The sequence below is a fragment of the Melozone crissalis genome, unplaced genomic scaffold (genome assembly GCF_028551555.1).
Source record: "Melozone crissalis strain CALT ecotype California unplaced genomic scaffold, PUWL_Pcris_2 ptg000002l_1, whole genome shotgun sequence".
In the NCBI taxonomy this organism is placed as follows: Eukaryota; Metazoa; Chordata; class Aves; order Passeriformes; family Passerellidae; genus Melozone; species Melozone crissalis.
The window spans coordinates 23,639,710-23,659,025 of NW_026535780.1; positions in this window are offsets into that span (position 1 = coordinate 23,639,710).

Consider the following 19,316-nt stretch of genomic DNA (forward strand, 5'->3'; position numbering starts at 1 on the left):
GATACTCTCTCTGAACTCCCTAGCACAAGGAAGATATCAGAGAGGGCGAATTGGCTCTGTAGTTCTAAATGTTAGTGCATTCTTGAACTCTAGTCTTATGGGGGGCATTTATAAATAGCCAAGGAATTTGTAACAAGAGGTCATCTGAGGATGCTAAATCCAGACCTTTCCTCAGGCATCAATTTCTAGGGGTTTTCCTGCAGCCAGGCAGTGCTCTGCTGTGCTCTACACAGGTTTAGGCTGTGTTGAACTGTTGTTTCTCTCCCTGCTATTGAAAACTTGGGGAGAGCAGTGCCTTCATGAGAAGGTGAAAAGATCCCATCTTTCCTCTCCCCCTGTGCCTCGGTGCCCACTGCTCCTGAGAGCACAGCACTGCTCGGGCAGGGGGCTGCTGCTCCCAGTGGGCAGTGCCTACTTGGCAGGGCTCTTTCTGCCAAGGACTAAATTAAATGCCTGTCACAGGGGCCAGCTCCACTCCTCACACCTCCTGTCCTCATCCTCGAGCAGCAGCATGACCAGGCTTTGGGCATCACCCCAGCCAGGTGGGGCTGGTGCAGCTGCCCTCCACTGCACCTCCTCATGAGGTGAGAAGCTTCATCCATCCATTGTGTTTGTGCTTAAAGTTAAATTTAACCATTGACCTTGCTAAGCTGTTTGGCATCTTAGTTTCTTAGGTAAATTTTCCAAGCCTGTTTTCCATCATCTCCCCTGGAGAAAGCCCTAAGAGTTTATAAGAGAGAGCAGGACCCATGTTTTCAACTCTGCCTTTGTTCCAAAGACTCCATAGATTTGTTGTCATTCTGGACTCTGCATTTGCCACCTCATTAATAACCCTGCACTGAATTTAGGTGAGGAGTAAGCTGATCCTTCCAGCACGCTTGGCATGACTCTCGTGAAGCTGCCACCTCCACAAGCATGGGACACTGGCCCTTGCTTGTCCTCTTTAACCCTACAGGTCCTTTCCCTGGTCTCTGGAATGAAAAGGAAGTTTTCCATCTCTGTCTGTCTTCTAATTCCCTCTGCCATCCCATTTGTGCCCTCCAATTGCTATAGCTCAGGCCTTTCTTTTGACAAGTGATGTGTGAGGGTTTGCTTCTTCTCTTGAAACCCCACTCTACATGAACCAAGTTTTGCTGTCCTGGAGGTTATCCTTTCAATTGCCCTGCTATGTGGTGTGAAATGCTCTCCATGCAATTGTGTTTCTCAATTTCAACATCAATTATAAATAACAGCAGGTCCCTCCTGCACTCTCTGGTTGCTTGTGCTGGTTCCTATCTTGGGGTGTTACATGGAGTCTTTAAAGGCCTGCAAGTGACAACAATGCTAGAATTAAAAAATCTGAAAACTAAAAATCATCAGCACCCACACCTCACTAGAACAGGTTTTAACTTGCTATAAAAATAAAATACAGTCTCCTCTCTTTTGCTTGTTTGGGTTTAGGGGTTTTTTGCAGAAAAGCCTGCAAAAGGGAGAGCTGCCAGGGCTCTGTTTCACAGTCACACGAGTGCATGTGGCACTTCACAACATGTCAAAAGAGAAAACAAAATCCTCTCTCTGCCGAGGTCTGGCCCAAAGCCCTGGAGGGTCCTGGGTCTCGAAGGGAGGAGCAGGGCCCGCAGCGGCCACAGCAGCCTGGCCTGTCCCCTCCCGCGCCCCGGCCCCGGGGCTGCCACCAGCCCCCGCCTGCCTGTGCCTGTGGGACACAGGGCCGTGCTCCTGCCGCCGCAGAGCCTGGAACACCACCCAGGGCAGCTGGCTATGGCCCAGGAGGCGCCTCCAGGAGAGTGTGAGCAGAAGTCAGTGGGTAGGCACAGGGACCTGGCAGAGTTTGTCACACCCAGGGACGAGCAGCCTGACAGCAGCCATGGCACGGCACTGGAGCCCAGCTTTGGGCAGCCACTGGGACAGACTCTGCAGAGCCCAGCAGCGAGGGAGGGCTCTATCCTCTGGCAGAGCAGAAGAGGGATGGGGAAGTGGAGAGGCTGGGGTCACAGCAAAGTGCTCTGAAGACACTCAGACCTGAGCACAGCCACTCAGAACAACTCCAAGGTGCTTCAGAGCCATTGCCTCCTGCTCGGCCAGCTGTAACAGAAATGCCAAGCTGTGACCACCATTGCTTTGTGTCTTGGCTTTTCCCTCTCTTCTGGAAACCTGCTGGAAATGTTTAAATATGAGCAGAATCTGCAGGATGCAAAAGAGATGACTGCAGTAGGAGATGTGGAGAACAAATTTGGCATAAGGACCTCATGCAAACAAATAATTAAAATCAGTGAGCATCTTTTGGTAGAGAGGCAGCAGAAGAAAAGGAAACCAGCACTGTAGCAGGTAGTAACAGCTGGTTGTAGCAGCTAAAAGTCATGCAGCCTTGGTGAGGTTTTACTGACTCCAAATTCAGTAAGGCTCCAGGACATTGAAAAGAGATGAATAAATTTAAATTCCAGCACTTTGAGCCCACTCATGCCATGTCTTGAGCACTTTGTATTCCCACGAAATCCTCCTCCGGACAACAACAACACACAGCAGAACTTCACCATTACTGTGAACACCTACACAGTTAGCACCCTTGGAGAAACACAGAGATGTTTACATGACCAGGACACAGAGCTAAGAGGAAAACTCAATCATCTGGGGGAAAGTGTCAAAATCCCACCTTGTCTGACCAGGTACCTGCCCATTCTCGGCTGCTTGGTGTGCCTGGTGAGCCAGGCACTCAGCTTGAAATCCTGGGCTGGCACCCAAAGAGATTTATGGATGGTAGTGCACCAGTGTAATGTAATCCTCACCTCAATATTTAAAAACAGCCCAAGGGACTGACCTACATAAACTCCAAGCCATCCAGTCTGGCCTGGGTGCCCAGCTAGCAGGAGATTTCAAATGTGGTGGAGCTGACTCCATGACAATATGGTAGGTTTCTTCTAGGAGACGTATGCAAAGTGTGCACAGAGGATGACACTTCATATTGGATTAAAGCACCAAAACAACCTGAAGGATGGAAGCACTCACTGTTTACTCTTCAGAGCAGCTACTAAAGGAGGAGGAGCAATGCTTGTACTGTAGTACTATTCAGCCATTTATATGTGCTTGCTTCATCTGGAAAGCAGAGGAAAAGCAAGTCCTGACATGGCAGAGGATTGCAGCAGGCAGGGAGGAGCAGCAGTAAATAGGTCAGCAACCACTGGCCAGACAGTGCCCTGGGGCTGGGCAGCCTTGCTGGCTCCCAGCAAAGCACAAGCTGCTGGCTCCCTGCAGGCAGGGTCCTGCTGCCTGCAGCTTGAGCCCTGTCCTCATGGGAGCTCCTGCAAACTGGCTCTTGTCCTCCTGGCCCCCAGGCAGGCACAGCGCAGGGGTGTGAGTTCTGCTCCCTCAGTGCTGAGCTCCTTCAGCACCAGCCCACCCAAGGACATTATTAGTGAGAAGAACAAGTTTCCTGCTCCTGGGTCCCCGCTTTGTGTGTTTGCAGGGTTGAATACCACAGCAGGACCCCATTCTTCTCCCAGGGTGCCTGCAGCCTGCTGTGGAAGTGGGATCAACCACCTCAATCCCACCACATGCACCCAGAGCCCTTGCAGAGAGGATATAGTGAGGACAAATGTGCCAGCTGTGTTTGGGGAGAATTTTCTAAAGCACAAACAAACCTTTAAAGAGATGTTCCATCACCCTGACAGCAAGTGGAGAGGACTGAGCCAAAAGCCAATGCAGGTCTTGATGTCAGCATGAGCACAAGGGAACCAGAGCACAGGGGACACCCTGCAAGGGATGCAGCTAGATGTTCTGCAGACCTGGTTCATTTTGCATGAACCCTTGAGCTGTACAGGAGAAAACACACACACACAGCTCTCCAGGGCTGCACACCCTCTGCTGAGCCCCCAGCCTGGGCCTCAGGGCCATGTGCTGCCAGGGAGCAGGAAAGCCAGTGCAGCAGAGCTTGGCTCCAGCCAGGAGATGGTAAGGTTTAGATTTAGGTAAAATCTGGTCTAAAAGAGGCCATTTAAAAATGAGCTCATGGAGCACCGTGCAGCTGGGGAGAGGGGAAATGCCTTGCCTCTTGGTGTCAGCAGCAGCAGGCAGCTCTGCAGGCAGCACAACCAAAACTTGCCCTCTAATAGCCTCTATGATAGGAATTTATCAGTAATAATGGACTGTAATAGACTGTCCCCGTCTGCTGGGAACCCCAATGCAAAAGCTGCACCTTGTTTGCAGCCAGATCATTGTGCCTCCTGCTCTGTGCCAGGAGCAGCTGGGCCTCTGCTGTGCCATGTCCACAGCTACAGGAGTCACCCAGGATGAGAAGCAGTGCTGCCTAAGGACAGTGCTGGGGCCTTTCTGGTTTTCTGCTCATCTCTCTGGCAATGTTTTACTGACAGAACAAGGATAAGGTTGGCCAACGGTGTCATAAAAAAAAAAATCAGAATAGAATTCCCATAGATAAAATAAACACAGGCTTGAGGACATTGTGCTGGGAGATGCTGCCCCCTTAGACTGCCTGAGAACCATGTCCAGCACCCAACTGTTTTGGCAGAAAGCTTCTGTGTCTGAGAGTCAGCACAGTATGGTACAGAGAGTGCTCAAGTCTGTACTTCATCTGAGTGAAAAAACCATGGAAATATATTAAAAGAGTAAAGAATAAAGGTTCCAAACAACATCAGAAGGAATCAGAGTGAGGGGCAAATTTAAAGTAAGAGCATTAAACTGCATGTTAGGAGGAAAGCTGACTTTGGAGCAATGCAAACAGGAAAATAGTGGGCATGGCTACATAAATAGCCTGCCCCAAAACCAAGGAGAGGCACAGGCTTTGGAATATGGCTGACGTACCAAAAGCTTTGGTGGCATTTCCCCCTGCTGGTGGTGTGTCATGCAATATTGGATTCCTCTTGACAAAAACTGGGGTAGAGCCCAAGATTCAGCTCAACCCAGGGACAGGCAGCTGAGATGTAATGGTCTGAAGCACAGTGTGCTGAACAGATGGCCTGATGTGCCTGCTGGTCTGAAAGGCTCATTAGCTTCTACAGAGCATCCTGGGGAAGTCTCACCACAGGGTGCAGGAAGGAGCTCCTGCACCTCCCCTGCCAATGACAGCAGCAGCTTGAATCCCAGCACATTTTGTATTCTGTAAGGGAAATTTTGTCTTTCAAATCAGAAATAGATGAAATTACCAGTTAAACACTCACATTCTTGCACAACAGGTATCTTCATACAAGAAAGTTTAATTGGTTCTTTGTCTGTAAATCTTGTACATCTTGTAGTGCTCCAAGAAAGCCTCTGGTTTATCCAGGATTTGAATTTTGGTCCTTAATCTCTTTTCTTCCAGCAATATTGGGTCAGTCCTAGCCCATCATGTTTTGGAGATGTAAAGGTGAGGCTTGGCATCTGTGCAGGAGTGTCTCCTGACAACACCCAGAGACCTGACTTCATCTGTGCCATCATGGGGCTGGCTTGGAAGTGAAACATTCCCCCCTCCCACCCACTTTCTTCCCCCTCAGGGAGACCCAGACTTTCCACTCAAATTCAGGTGCCTTTCTAGGCCTCAGTTTATCCTTTCTGACCTATTAACAGCTTTCTGTCCATTAGCCTCTTTGAATTCCAATTAGAGATGAAATTCAGTTTGCTCCCCATGATTCATGTGGGAAGGCCCATGAGATCCGGCAGAAACAGCAGCTCATCACTTACATTTACTATGCCAGAGGACAGCATGACAAATCACAAGTAGGGAGATGAGCTGACCTATAATAATATAACATTTTTAGAATATTCCTTTTATTTTTACAGAAGGAAAGGTAACTGAATGCGTTTGAAGACCCCAAGGCTCTGTCCCTTGCTTAGCATTAGCATCAATCTCTCTGACATTATTTGTGCTAGTTTTCTCCTGGGTATAGAGGTTTAACTGGATTTCAAACATTATCAAGAAGACTTAAAAGGTAAAGGCCAGATATTTTTATGTTCACTTGCTGAAAAGGTTTTTATTCCATCTCCCTGACCGTGATTATAGACACACCACTTCTTGCTCCTTGAAAACAGTCTTAAATTCACAACTGCTTACAAAGCCATATAAAAGCAATTTATTGCACATCACTGAACACCCTCAAGAGGCCCGAGGCAGCATTAACATTTTAAAGGAAGTGCTGGTAAATCCTTTTGCACATACCCCACCTGTTCTTTTGTTCCTACACCACATAAATGCTTGCCAGGAGGTTCCCAGCTCCACACCAAGGGCTGAGGACAGAGGGGACATGGTTACAAATCCATCCATGCTGACCTCATAAGGCTGGGTTCTTCTGACCAGATAAACCTTGGCTCCTGTCACCTCCAGGTGGGATAGGGACCCCAGGCTGGGGCAGGTGGCATTCAGAGGACAAGACATTCATGCTGCCAAAGAGACTCTCCAGCAGGTTTTAAGACACATTTCAGCTGAAATAAAAGTGACCATCACCAGTGTCATTGGCTGGGCAAAGAAATAAACTTAAAATTTCCAAATAAAGAAAAATAAAGAACAAAAGCAAGTCACACAGGCTGGTGTTTCCCACAAATTCATTGTATTTTCCACCAGCAAATGCCACAGTAATTTAATTTCAAAACACCAAATTAGTTGGGCTTTAAAATCAACAAAGCAGTAGCAAAAGAGTTTCATATGAGCTAATATAGATAGTGCAGATTGAAAGTCACTTGGCACCAGAGAGAAGTAAGGGAATTGCTCAATTTTTGGCCACAGTTCTAAGGGGTTGTAAAAGTTACATAAGCGAACGGATTTGTTATTTTATCAACTGACATTCCTTTTGATCAAACTTTCTCTTCCCCTTTTTTGCTTGTTTATTTTAGGACATTCACTCCTGGTACAGAAGGGCATCAGTTGCTGTTCATGGTCTGCTCTTGGCACAGAGAAGCCGCAGTTTGGATCTTGGATGCTGGCATATTTTACAGAAAAGAAGCATTCAAAAACATCTGCAGCACTAAATTATTTTCTGTTTAATTTATGGGTCTAAAAGGAAAAAAAAAATTGTCTTTTCCCTGGGCCACTGCTGCGCCTGGCTCCAATTTCTGCTCTGCAGGGAGCCAGACTGCAGCAGGCTGAAGGCAGCTGCCCACGCCGCAGCGACATGCTCGCTCAGCACACCGAGAGCACCCTCGTGTCAGGGAGCACCAGAACTTCCATGTGATGTCAGGGAGCACCAGGAACATCCAGGTGGTGTCAGGGAGCACCAGGAACACTCACGTGGTGTCAGGGAGCACCAGGAACATCCATGTGATGTCAGGGAGCACCAGGAACACCCATATGGTGTCAGGGAGCACCAGGAACATCCAGGTGGTGCCAGAGAGCACCAGGAACATCCATGTGATGTCAGGGAGCACCAGGCTCACCACGGCCTCCTCACCAACTCCAGTGTTTGCCCAGAAGCACGGCCTTTTGTCACATTCTGCTCCCAGCTCAGGTCTCCCAGGATTTGAAGATGTCTTGGACAGGGCTGAAATTCTTGGAGTGGTGGTTTCAGCCTATGCTGAGCACTAAGTCCAGCCAGCTAAAATAATTTTCTCTCCAAAGCTCCACTGCAGGTGCTGGCAGGGCCCTTTCTGCAGCAACATCTCAGTATCACACACAGAGGAGGCTGCACATTTGGTTCTGGGCCACCTCCTGCCCCAAAAGGACCACTGCTCAGGGAAGCCCACCTGCTGACAGTAGCCAAGCCTAGATCAATTCTCCATAGCAGGAAGGGCAGAGCTGGGCAAGAAAAACCCACAGCAGGGAATGGGCAAAGCCTTCCTGACTGCAGCCTTGGGTGAGCATCTCTCCTGTGTTTGCCATTTAGGAGCATCTACACCAGGTGCTCAGGAGGGTGCTGTGGCTGAGGGGTTGGGCTCTCTTCCACCACCCGAAGCTGACCTTTCCAGGGGTGCTGTGACCAATGCCAGGAGAGAGCAAGCTTGTCCTCCTCACTCTGCTGCTCCAGCAGCTCTGGCATTTACCTGGGCAGTGCAATCCATGGGCTGGGGTGCGGGCAGGCGCACAGGAATGTCCCAGGCTCTCCCCCTGGGCAGGATGTGGCTGTTCCCCACGCTGCTCACCACTGACCTAGCCCAGCCAGCTCAGATCCCAAGTGCCTGGCACTGGGGCCAGCATGTCCCCACACCAGTTCCTGCTGATAAATCATAGAATGGTTTGGGGAAGAGGGACCTTTAAGTCCCTCTGGTCCCAACCCTACTGCCATGGATCTGGTTGCTCAGGGCCCTGTCCCACATGGCCTTGAACACTTCCAGAGCACCCACAATGTCTCTGGGCAACCTGTGCTGGGCAGCCTCAGCATCTTCAGGCTCAGCACCAGGAGCTGCAAACTGCAGGTGGAGCAACCTGGGCTGTTCACTGGGAGAGGGGAGCCCTTGCTGTGGGGCTGCTCTGGAGGTACCCACATCCCCACGGGTGGCACCACTTGCTGAACATCCTCCTGCTGTGCTGGTTTAGCTTTCTTCCAGCAGTGCAATGGCAGAGAGAACAGTGTCACTGTGTGAAGATCTGTTTCTATCTTTTACTAGCACAGACTTTACTACAGAACTAACTTCCTAAAATCAGGTTTCCATATAGTTACCAGTGCTCTTTATACCTGTGGGGGTCAACCATAGCTTAGAAGCTTCCTCTGTTCCTTTGTAAACTTTCCTAAAGGCCCTCATTGTATTTATGATCCCCTAAATGCCCTTGGAAACACCAGGAGAATGATAAGAATCAGGCTGGAGGCTTTTTGTCAGCTTTGACTAATGAAAACCCCATTGCATGAAACAAAATGCTGTGTCCATGTCCCAGACACCAAGGTCTTGGGATGGAGGACTTCATAGTTTATGGCTTCATTTCCAAATCAGTATATTCAGATTCAGAAAAGGGGGGGGGTGGGAATTTAGTTACTTTGGTTTGGTTGGTTGGTTTGTTTGTTTAAAAAAAAATCTTAAAGCAGCTACAGGGATTGAAAAATGAACCTCCCATATTTCTCAGTAAAGAAGGATTTTTTTGGCTAGTTACTGAGTTACCTGAAGCACTGCCATCAGCATAGGAACCATTTAGAATTTAATCAGATCAGCCCAATCTGCTGAGAACTGCAATTTGCCTTTCTAATGCCAAAATAAAAATTGATAGAAGCAGGTTTTCCCTGTTTTCCTCCTGAATTGCACACCGGGCTGTCACAGGGCAGCAGACGGGGAGGGGCAGCCGCCTGCAGCGCGGCTCAGTCTCCGGGAGGAGCTCTGGGCTCCGGGGACCCTTTCTGAGCAGGACCTGTCCTGTCCCACCTCGGTGGCTCCTGGGGATGACACACAGGCAGAGGCAGCTCCAGCAAGGATGGGGAGCAAAGCCTTGGCAGCACAGAATGTCTCCTGCTTTGCAGGGATGTTGTGTGTTACAAACTCCTCTTGGCTCCTTTTTGCTTAATTTTAGGACTACTTGGAGGAAGGAGAAATAAATTACCTCAGGACAGGAAAAAAGGGAAAAAAAAATAGAAGACATTGCCAAGATGAAGCTCCCAGCTGCAGGTTCTGCAGGTCCTGCAGGTCTTGCCCCAAAGGGGGTTGCAGGTGATGTTACAGGAGCCACAGGCACAGCTTTCCCAGCTCAGCCATGGCAGAAAAACTTCCTCTGCTTTTGCTGGTCTCCACTCCCTTCTTGACAGGCACATCCAGCCCTTCCTCCCCATCCTTCCCTGTGCCAGGGACATGCAACATTCCTGTGAAAGGGTCTTAGATCCCTGCTTGAAGAGTTCATGCCCTTGATTTCAAAACTCTGAAAGGGGAAAAAGAAAGAACAGCTACAAAAACAGCCCCTGAACGATTGATTACTCCCTGCAGGTCATTCCCGAGTGTGTGACAGTCAGGAGCAGGGACGGGATGGCACTGAGCTGCCACCCTGCAGCACAGCGCTGGCCTTGGCCTCTGCTGGATATGGACACAGCAGAGCAGGAGATCCTGCAGCCCTGGCCTGGAACTGAGATCCTGCAGCCCTGGAGCTGAGATCCTGCAGCCCTGGCCTGGCTTGGAGCTGAGACCCTGCAGCCCTCACCCTGGCCTGGAGCTGAGATCCTGCAGCCCCATCCCTTGCCTGGAGCTGAGATCCTGCAGCCCTGGCCTGGAGCTGAGACCCTGCAGCCCCATCCCTGGCCTGGAGCTGAGATCCTGCAGCCCCATTCCTCGCCTGGAGCTGAGATACTGCAGCCCCATTCCTCGCCTGGAGCTGAGATCCTGCAGCCCCATCCGTGGCCTGGAGCTGAGATCCTGCAGCCCCATCCCTGGCCTGGAGCTGAGATCCTGCAGCCCCATCCCTGGCCTGGAGCTGAGGTCCTGCAGCCCCATTCCTCGCCTGGAGCTGAGATCCTGCAGCCCTGGCCTGGAGCTGAGACCCTGCAGCCCTGGCCTGGCCTGGCCCTTGCTGCTCTCTCCCCCCGGGGTCTGACTCAACGAGAGGAATGTGTGAGGAATGCCAGCACACTGCACTTAAGAATGGGAAGAAAACAGCAAAAGGAAAACATTACTTGGGCTTATTTTTTTGTGGGAAGCTCAAAAAAAAGCCCTGATTAGAGAGGGAAGACAAGCTACAACTAAATTTGTCATTTTTACGGCTTTTACACTTTGCATAGTCCTAGAGTAGCATATTTTTGAACCCCATGAGCCACAACTCCAAACTATCAGTGTGCCAGGAGACAACCTGCCCTACCCATACCCTGTGCTCCCTCAGGGACCCATTGCAATTCCCACCCCAGCCTCTCACTCTTCAGTCTTCCTCCAGTCCCTCCCTTCAGGGCAGCAAACCTCATGTACCACCAGCAGAGCCCTGGCACCCCCAGCAGCTCCCTGGCCACAGAGAAAAACAACTTTCCCAGGCATTCTTCTGGAAAAGGCTGTGAGAAGATCAGAGAAAAGAATGAGAAGCAATTCTTAACTTACTACACCTGGTATTGTGAACATGTGGAATGTGTTATGGGGATTTGTTTAGCAAAGGGTGTTTTTTTAATTAGCCAATGGTGACAAGTGTTTTGATTGAAGGACTAATTAGGTCAACCTGTAACAAACAAAGGTATAAAAGCCTGGGTTTCTTAATAAAAAATATTTTAATAAAAATATTCAGCCTTCTATAAAAGCATGGAGTCTATGTAATTTATTACCTGGTCCTGGCCCATTACACTGACACCCTCCTCCTCTGTAGCTCCCTTTGCTGCACCACAGTGGCCAGAACAGCTGGGGCTGAGGCTGCTGTGTCCAGCCAGCCCCCACTGCTCACAGCACAGGTGCTGCCCAGTGGAACACATTGTCCAACACATTCTGCAACAGCCCTCCCCTGACTGCTGCCTCCTCCCAGGAGTTCTCCCCCGTTGCTCAAGCCTTGGCAGCCCCTGTGACATGCTCCCCCTGCTCAGGCAGGTTTATGAGGCCTTAGAAGACACATGGTGTGTCCTACACAAATGATGTGTCCTGTAGGAAAGCTGTACCTTTCAGGAACCTCTCAGCAAGCAGCTGTGCAAGTGCTGCTTCAGAATGGAATGTCAGGAATAAACAATTTTGGACATTCTTAGGCAAAAAAAAAGTGGGTACACACACACACACACACACAGAGTTCTGTATGTTTCTCTCTGAAACACAAGGTAGTTCAGTCCTGGCTCTGGTATACTGGGAGTACAAAAAGGGAGAGCTTAAAGGAGATCCACCACAGATTTAATTATCTTCTTGTGGCCTCAGGATCAGGAGGGTTTTCCTAGATGTCCTTAGAAACTGGATGCAAAGGAAATAGCATGGCATAGTGGCATTCCAAGGCTGCCCAGCCAGGAGGAAGCCAAGGCCAGAGACCTGGGTGAGCCCAGCTGGCTCCACGGGGGCACGTCCTGGGCTGCTCTGGAAATGCCTTGTCAGAGGGGTGCTCAGTTCCACAGGTCAGCAGGTCAGGCAGCAAGTGCCCACACCTGGAACACTCTGGCAGTGGTGCCTGCTCTCTGGGGGATCCAGAAGGGTGCCAGAGCAAGGGGGACTTTCAGGAAGAGGTTTTTGCACCAACTACTGTCCTAGCAAAAGCCAAAGACTCTTCATCTTGCACAGTTTCGGGTCACATCCAGTAAATTTGTGTGGTTAATTTTGTGGTATCCAGCATAGCCCTGGGGCTTCCCCCATCCTACCCGAGCCGCAGAACCCCATTTCATATCTCACAGCAATTAAACAGAAAGCAGTTGACACTGCAGAGCTGCATTTGTTTCTGCAAGAGCAAGGTTTGTGCTGAGTATCGTATGGAGCTTGTTGCCATGGGAAATATCTGTGTTTGTCAAAACTTTAAAATCCAACCCAGCGTATCAAGGCATCCCACTTCCACTTGTGCACCCACAAAGCTGGGGACAAATTACAATGGTGGCAAATCAACTGTGCAGAGGATAGGAGATTAAATTTGCTCAATACACGTTGAAGACAGAAGAAAGTAGGGAGCAGCAAGGAAAACAGAAAGGAGAACATCAGTGTGTAAACAAAAAGTACCAGGGAAAAAACAGCCCAAAGGCAAAAGGATTCATTAACAGCAACAATTTATTTTACTTTGGTGACCCTTAGAGAGAGTCTTGTGATGTCGAGCCCAGCCCTGAAATGACACTGCAGTCAGTGCTCAGGGTTACAAAGTGCCCCTGTAACTCGGGCATTAATTACACTCACAGTGGCACGGCCTCAGCTGTGGTTCTGGTGCAGGTGGGTGTGGGGCTGGCCCCAAACCTCTGCTCCTCCTGCCCGGTTCTCTCCTCCCCCCAGCCCCACTCCTGAGGTACCAATACACCAATACCATCTGTACCCATGCAGAGGCTCACCATGGGGAGGGCAAAGTGCACCTCCCTCTCCCCAGTCAATCTACACCCAGCAGAGGAAAACAGAAGGGAAATGGAAACCACCCTTTGCCCTTGAGCCCAAGCAGTGCTTGGCCCTCCTGACTCCTCTCCGACACAGCACAGGCAATCCCCTCTGCCGAGCACAGCCAGTGCAGGTGCCAGTAAGGCAAGAACCGAAGATTTCACAGAGTAACTACCAGAGGCTCAGAGCTCCAGACAGGAAGGTGAGTCCAGGGGAAAGACACCCAGAACCACATACAGCCATCCAAATACTGACACTGAGAGGTGTCTCCAGCCTGCAGACACCTCGGGCTGTCCCACCTGGCACTAAACTGGAGCAGCAGATATTGTAACATCTAAAACCTGCTTTGAAGCTGCCAAACCCTGCAAGCCCTGCTGAGCCTCTGTGGAGTAAGGCAGTGCCTTCCCAAGAGCTCTAAACCAACACAGCCTGCATGCTGCAACAATGCAAGCAAAAAAATGACATTTATTTACAGCCTATTTGAGCCAACCAACATTAGCAAGATGCAGAAATAAAGCAGGTCAGTTCCTTACTGGGAGTAAGTAATAAAAAATAATTTTCACTGAAATAATTTAAGAAAACAACACCTTTCAGGTCAATTAAAATTTGCTTTAGCATTGAAATGGTCTTCAACATAGGCTGAAGTTCTTTCAGGAGGCAGGGTCTGTATTTTTTGGACATGATGTGATGAACACAAGACAGCACTGTCGTACTGCTGAGGAATTCTCCTCCTCCCCAGCAGCAGCACTGAAAAATTAAATCTGTTAATCCTTTGTTGCAGAGCTTCTATTGGTGGTGGTGGTAAAAGCCACTGAAATAGTCTCACAGGAACACATTTTGTCTTGCTACCTACTAACACCAAAAATACTGTAAGTACATCAAATTGGGTTTGTCTTTTTGTTCCTTAAAGGCTGTAGCTAACAAGGGCAGCCAACTTTCTTAACTATGGCAAAAAACTAACTTTGCCCAGTCAGGCATCACTTTGATTTCCCTTTAGAAACACACTGATCTGGGTGGTTTCTTTCGAGATACAGCAGGTGAGGAGCTGCGCACAGCTTACACCGCTCACTCACCAGACTGCTGCTGCCCATTCAAAGCCTGAAGTGGGTCAAACAGCACTGACCATATTTTTACCTTGAGTGCACTCAGTCAAGAGACACTGTCACCTAAACACTCAAGATGTGTCCTCCTTCTTCCCCAGATCCTGTGCTTTATGAAACTAGAACCTAAATAAACTCCTAAAGGTATTAATCTCATTAGGTGTGCAGGTGTCCACAAACTGGGGCGTGCTGAACATCAGCACCCAGCCATGTCCTGAATCAGAGCTGTAGATCACACTGGATCAAGCCAGCAGCACATAATCCGTATCTAAAGTGATAAAGAAAGCTTGTCACCTTCTGGTCCCCCTGTCCTGTTTAAGCACCTCTTTGACCGCGCCATGACATGGTTTTGTGACAGGCTTTTGGGTTTTGACACAGTGCCAGAAGCAGGGATGATGTGAGCGTAGGCAGGGATGTGAGGGCAGAGCTGTGTCAGCCACCAGACTGCCCCGTGCTCAGGGCCCCTCTGCACCCAAAGCATGAGGCGTTCCTGCAGCCCAACCCCTTCCCACAGGTACGGATCTTGTTCTGCCAGTGGGACTTTGGAGCTCTCAGATGCTCTTTGCCTCCCGGCAATGGGTCCTTCCCTCCGACCCTGCCCAGCTGTATTCCAGAACAGCTACAACTGTCCAGAATTTAAGTGTCAAAAGGCCAAGGAATGTGTATATCACACACAAATATCTGCGGTGTCAGGAGGCCGTGCCACGTTGTGCCCTTGGCGTCTGCTCGGGCGGTGCTTGCCGGAGGTGCAGTTCTCGTTGCTTTCTGCTGCCCAGGCTCCTGCCAGGCAGCGCTATCTCCTGTCTGTGGGATCCCGCCTTGCACACGCACTGCTGCCCTTGCCAGCCGTGCCAGCCCCGCACAATTGCTGCCAAAGGGCTCTTTGGGTCGGGTTTTCTTCCCGCCCGCGGCACCTCCGCAGCCCTCCCTGTGGTACTCTAGTGCGAGCTGAGGAGCCGAGCTGCAGGGGCTGGGCTACAGAGAGCTTTCGGCTCGGGCCCGGGGCCTCCCGGCGGAGGAGGAGGAGGACGAGGAGGAGGAGATGGAATCCCCTCCAGCCTCCTCCGCCGCCGCTCCAGCGGAGCGCGACGCCTGCGCGGCCGCGGCGGTGACTCACACGGGGGTACTGGGGTGGGGACACACACAAGGGTACCGGGAGGGGACACACGGGGGTACCGGGAGGGGATTCACATGGTGGTACTGGGCCGTGACACACGGGGGTACCGGGCTGCGCTCGCCGGGAGCCGCCTCGGCACTCGCAGCCCACGACTGTGCCGTGGCGCTGGGGACCCGGCTTCCCGATGTCCCTCCGCTCCCATGGATGCCGCCGGGCTGCCCGATGTCCCTCCGCTCCCATGGATGCCGCCGGACTGCCCGATGTCCCTCCCCTCCCCTCCATGGATGCAGCCCGGCTGCCCGATGTCCCTCCCCTCCATGGATGCAGCCCGGCTGCCCGGCCGTGCCCCTCGGGGCAGACCGCGGAGCTCTCCCGCAGCAGGCGGTGGCTCTGCGGGCGCCTCCATCCCTGCGGCGCCGATGAATCCTCTCGGAAAATCCGTGTACGCCCTGGCAGCGCTTGCCTTCCCTCCCTCCCTCCCTCCCTCCCGGGAGGTTTGCCGTCTGGCGCCTGGGAATATGCTGTCCCACAAGAGAAGTTGGAATCACCGTCCAGATCTAACTGCATCTAGAATATATTTCCTTTCTTTCTTTTACATTTTATAAATAGTCCAGCCTTCCTACAGCTTTTTTCCTGGCCTGGTGACTCATCATCGACTCATCATACTTGTTGCTTCACTTAAATAGGGCATTGAAAAGTCCCTTGCTTAAATGGGGGGGGAATCCCCAGCTGCAGATTACCAACTGACCACTTCATCCTGAAAGACCTGAAGTAATTCCTGCTGTCCCACGGCTGGGAGGTTCGTGCTGAGATGAATCAGTGCGAGGCAGAGCAATGCTATCTGGGCCAGCCAGTCTGTGAGTGCTCCTCCTTTCTGCCTGCCCTGCTTCCCTCTGGGTACTTCCAGACAGTAGCAATTTCTTTCTTTTCCTTAGCTCAACGGCTGGCATTTTTGACTCGTGTACTGCATTGAGAATTTCGCATGGATGCCACAGTTTTCCCTTTATTTCAAAAATTTGCATGACTGTCTTGCCAGCATGGTTTCCTAGCAAAAGCACATGGAGGTTTCACACCACCCTCCTGAGCAGCATCAGCTTTGCTGGCAGCCTGGGAAGCTCCCGGGACACCTCAGCTGCAGCCAGGTGAGGAGGTGAGGACCCAAAGACACTAACTAACATCTCCCAGGCTTCAGGAGAAGAAGAGCCCCCAGTTTTGGATGGCTGGGGGTTTGGAGGTGCCAGTGCTGGAAGGGAAGGTGAGCCCATGAGTCAGGGCCAGTGAGGGATGCAGCCAGCAGCATCAATGAGAGGTTCAAGCCGCTCCAGTGCCCCCAGCAAGGCTGCCATGCCATGGAGCTGCTTCTGGTTTCCCACGCCCCAAGCCCTGCTCTGGGCTGCAGGAGCTGGTGAAGAACTAGGAGCAGAGTGGTGCCACAAGGTGGGGTGACAGGGTGACTGTCACCTGCGGGTGGAAGGAATGTGGTACCAGTGGGAAACCCAATTCCCTGTGGTGGGAGTTCTGGTAAGGTGCCCCACGGCCCAAGGGTGGGGTAGCCCCTCCTCCCAGGACTGCATTCAGCCACTTGCAGGTAGGAACAGGGGCTCTCATCTCCAGGAAGGCAGGAATGCTGACATCTCAGAGCACCTGCATGGCACTGTGAGGGCAGGTCATGGTGGAGAGAAGAAAAGGAAATAAAACCGCTTATGCTCAACCAAGAGCATTAGAGGCAGCTACTCCCTAAACCTGCATAGCAACCAGATGCCAGCAGCAGCGCAGCACACTCAGCTGCAAACAGGGGAATCCCTTTGGTTTTCCTTGCCCTCAGTTCTGCTTTTGCAGCCCCTACTGCCTCAGTCAGGATTACCTGAGGAATCCTGATTACAGCTGATAAGAGTTCTGTCTTCATTGGGCTGATTGCACAGCTTGTTTGAAGATGGCTGCTCTGTCCTCTTGTTATGCTGTGCCTCCCAAACGCCTTTTTATTTAGCAGCTGTTCCTCTGCTGTGCAGCGACTGGTGATGTTACATCACGGCTGATGGGTGCTCAGGGGACTTGCTTTGTTTGCTGGATGGCAGTTTCGTTCACGTTTTGATAACCCTGCATTTTAGGCCATTAAGGTACTCTCTGTACCCTGTTTTTCTTTCATTCCAGGCAGGTTGCATGCGATACTCTCTCTTTTGATTTAGGGGAGGTGAGGGTTGCTCTTTCCAAGTGACTGCCAGGCAATTAAGCACTAAAGGCTCTGTTTCACGAGCAGAAGGGTTTTAACTGCCTGAGGTTGTTGCTCACAATAAGAACCCCATGCCAGTTTCCTGGCTATCCCCGAGAAGATCCCAGCCTTCACCATTAAACAAAGACAATTGTATGGAATTCAGCCCGGATGGCAATAAAGAGAAGTTTGTGAAGGCTTTTGTTGTTTTGTTAGTTTGTTAGTTTTTTTTTTTAAGGTAGACTTGACAAATGTCAAATCCTCTTGCATGTGTTGGAAGCAGTCAGGAGATGAGGTGGGCAGAGAGGAGACTCTGTATGTCCTAGCTATTCAAAGCCACTTAAGTTTTGCTGAGGCTCTGGGGAATACTTGGCTAAGGCAGGGTGTGCTTGTGCCTCTCCACAGCTGTTAGTGCAAGGGCAGTCCCCACCACAGCTGTGTACATTTCTTTAGGAAGTTGTTGCCATGCAAGTACCTTGACATCCACCAAAACCTTCTGAGTAGTTGAAATGAAGTCATGATAATAGCAGAATTTTTTTTTCCTCAGACAACTGTGACTTTCAGAGTAGGCTACACAATGAAGTATGAAGTTTCATCAAAACTGTGTTCTCCTAAAAAAGCTTCTGAATTATTTAATGCATTTTATATGATGATTACCTGGTTTATATCACAGCACAGGAAGTGAGTTAGCAAGTTTATCTCCTGTCTTCTGATTAATATAACAAGATAGCTAAAGATGTGTTTTGCTCTTGTTCTCTTACTGCCAAAGTATCCCATTTTCTTTTGGGCACAACAGAAAGCATTCCAGATCCCTATATCCCGACACATGGAAGCTCTGTATGACAAGCTCTGTGTTAAATTACATTCTAAGACCCAAACCCAATTGTTCTAGCTGAATATTACTCTCCCTGACCACACGTTCCAGGAGAAGCGAAGTGTCCTGCAGAAAATATGCGATACAGAACTAAAAGCTTGAGCCCATAATGCTCATATTCATTCATCATTTCTCTTGACCTGATTTTGTGCTCCAGCTTTTCCGACAGATTGTTTCCTTGGTTATCCAAGTTTGTTGCCAAAGCAGACAAATGAATCATCCATTTACAGTAAAAGTGGGGAACTGCCAAGGGAATACCTGATGTCGCTGCATGTGGCATGCAAGTCTCAGGCCAGCTGATGATCAAGTCCTCCCTCTCAGCTCTTTGGGCACAAGCCCCATCTGCACTGTGGCACCCACCCTGCACAGAGGCTGAGGACAGCCTGTGCCAGGATGACAGGACTGACTGGTTAAGGGTGTCTCGAAATAGCACTGCTGAGTGGTAAAGCTCAGGAGGAAAAGCCTCAGAGAACTGCACTCACCAGGAAGGAGGGGTAGACAGGCTGCCCTGGTTCCTGTCTCAGCTGCATCTGGGGGTCCAGACAAGCTGACCCAGCTCAGGACCCTTCTTCTTTTAAAATACATATTAGTTCACTCATAGAGCATCTAAGTCTCCCATAAATACTCCTGCTGTAATGGAAATCATTCTTTTCCAAACCACAAGGAAAAATGCCTGCTTTTTCCAGCCTTCTCTCCATCCTCTCTGGAGACTGAAATCCCTGAACACTCACAGAATGCTCAGGACATATGCAGGGTACCCTGGCACTGCAGTTCCCTACTGCTGATCCGTTTGGGTGGGATAAGCAGACCTCAAGCCCCCTAACCTATCCTGCTGATGCCAGTCCTGTGGCTGGAATGTGCTACACCCAGGGCAGGCAGGCACCCTCAGCCTCCCTCTCCTGCTCTCCCCTAAGGGAGAGGACACCGAGCATGGGGTGGTATTGCTTTGCTGTGGACACAGGGGCTAGCTCCCTCCTTTCCCAGGACAGTTTGTTGTGACACCCCCACTGCTCTTCCCCGCTGCAAGCTGAGACACGGAACGTGTCTCACTCCAGCTCCTGTAACCCTTGTCAGCCCTGCAGCATCAACTTTTCTGTGTGTGCATCACTCCAGAGTGCAGTGCTAAACTGCAAGCTGGAGGGTTTATCAATACTTCCAAAATCTTCTACCAAGAATGTA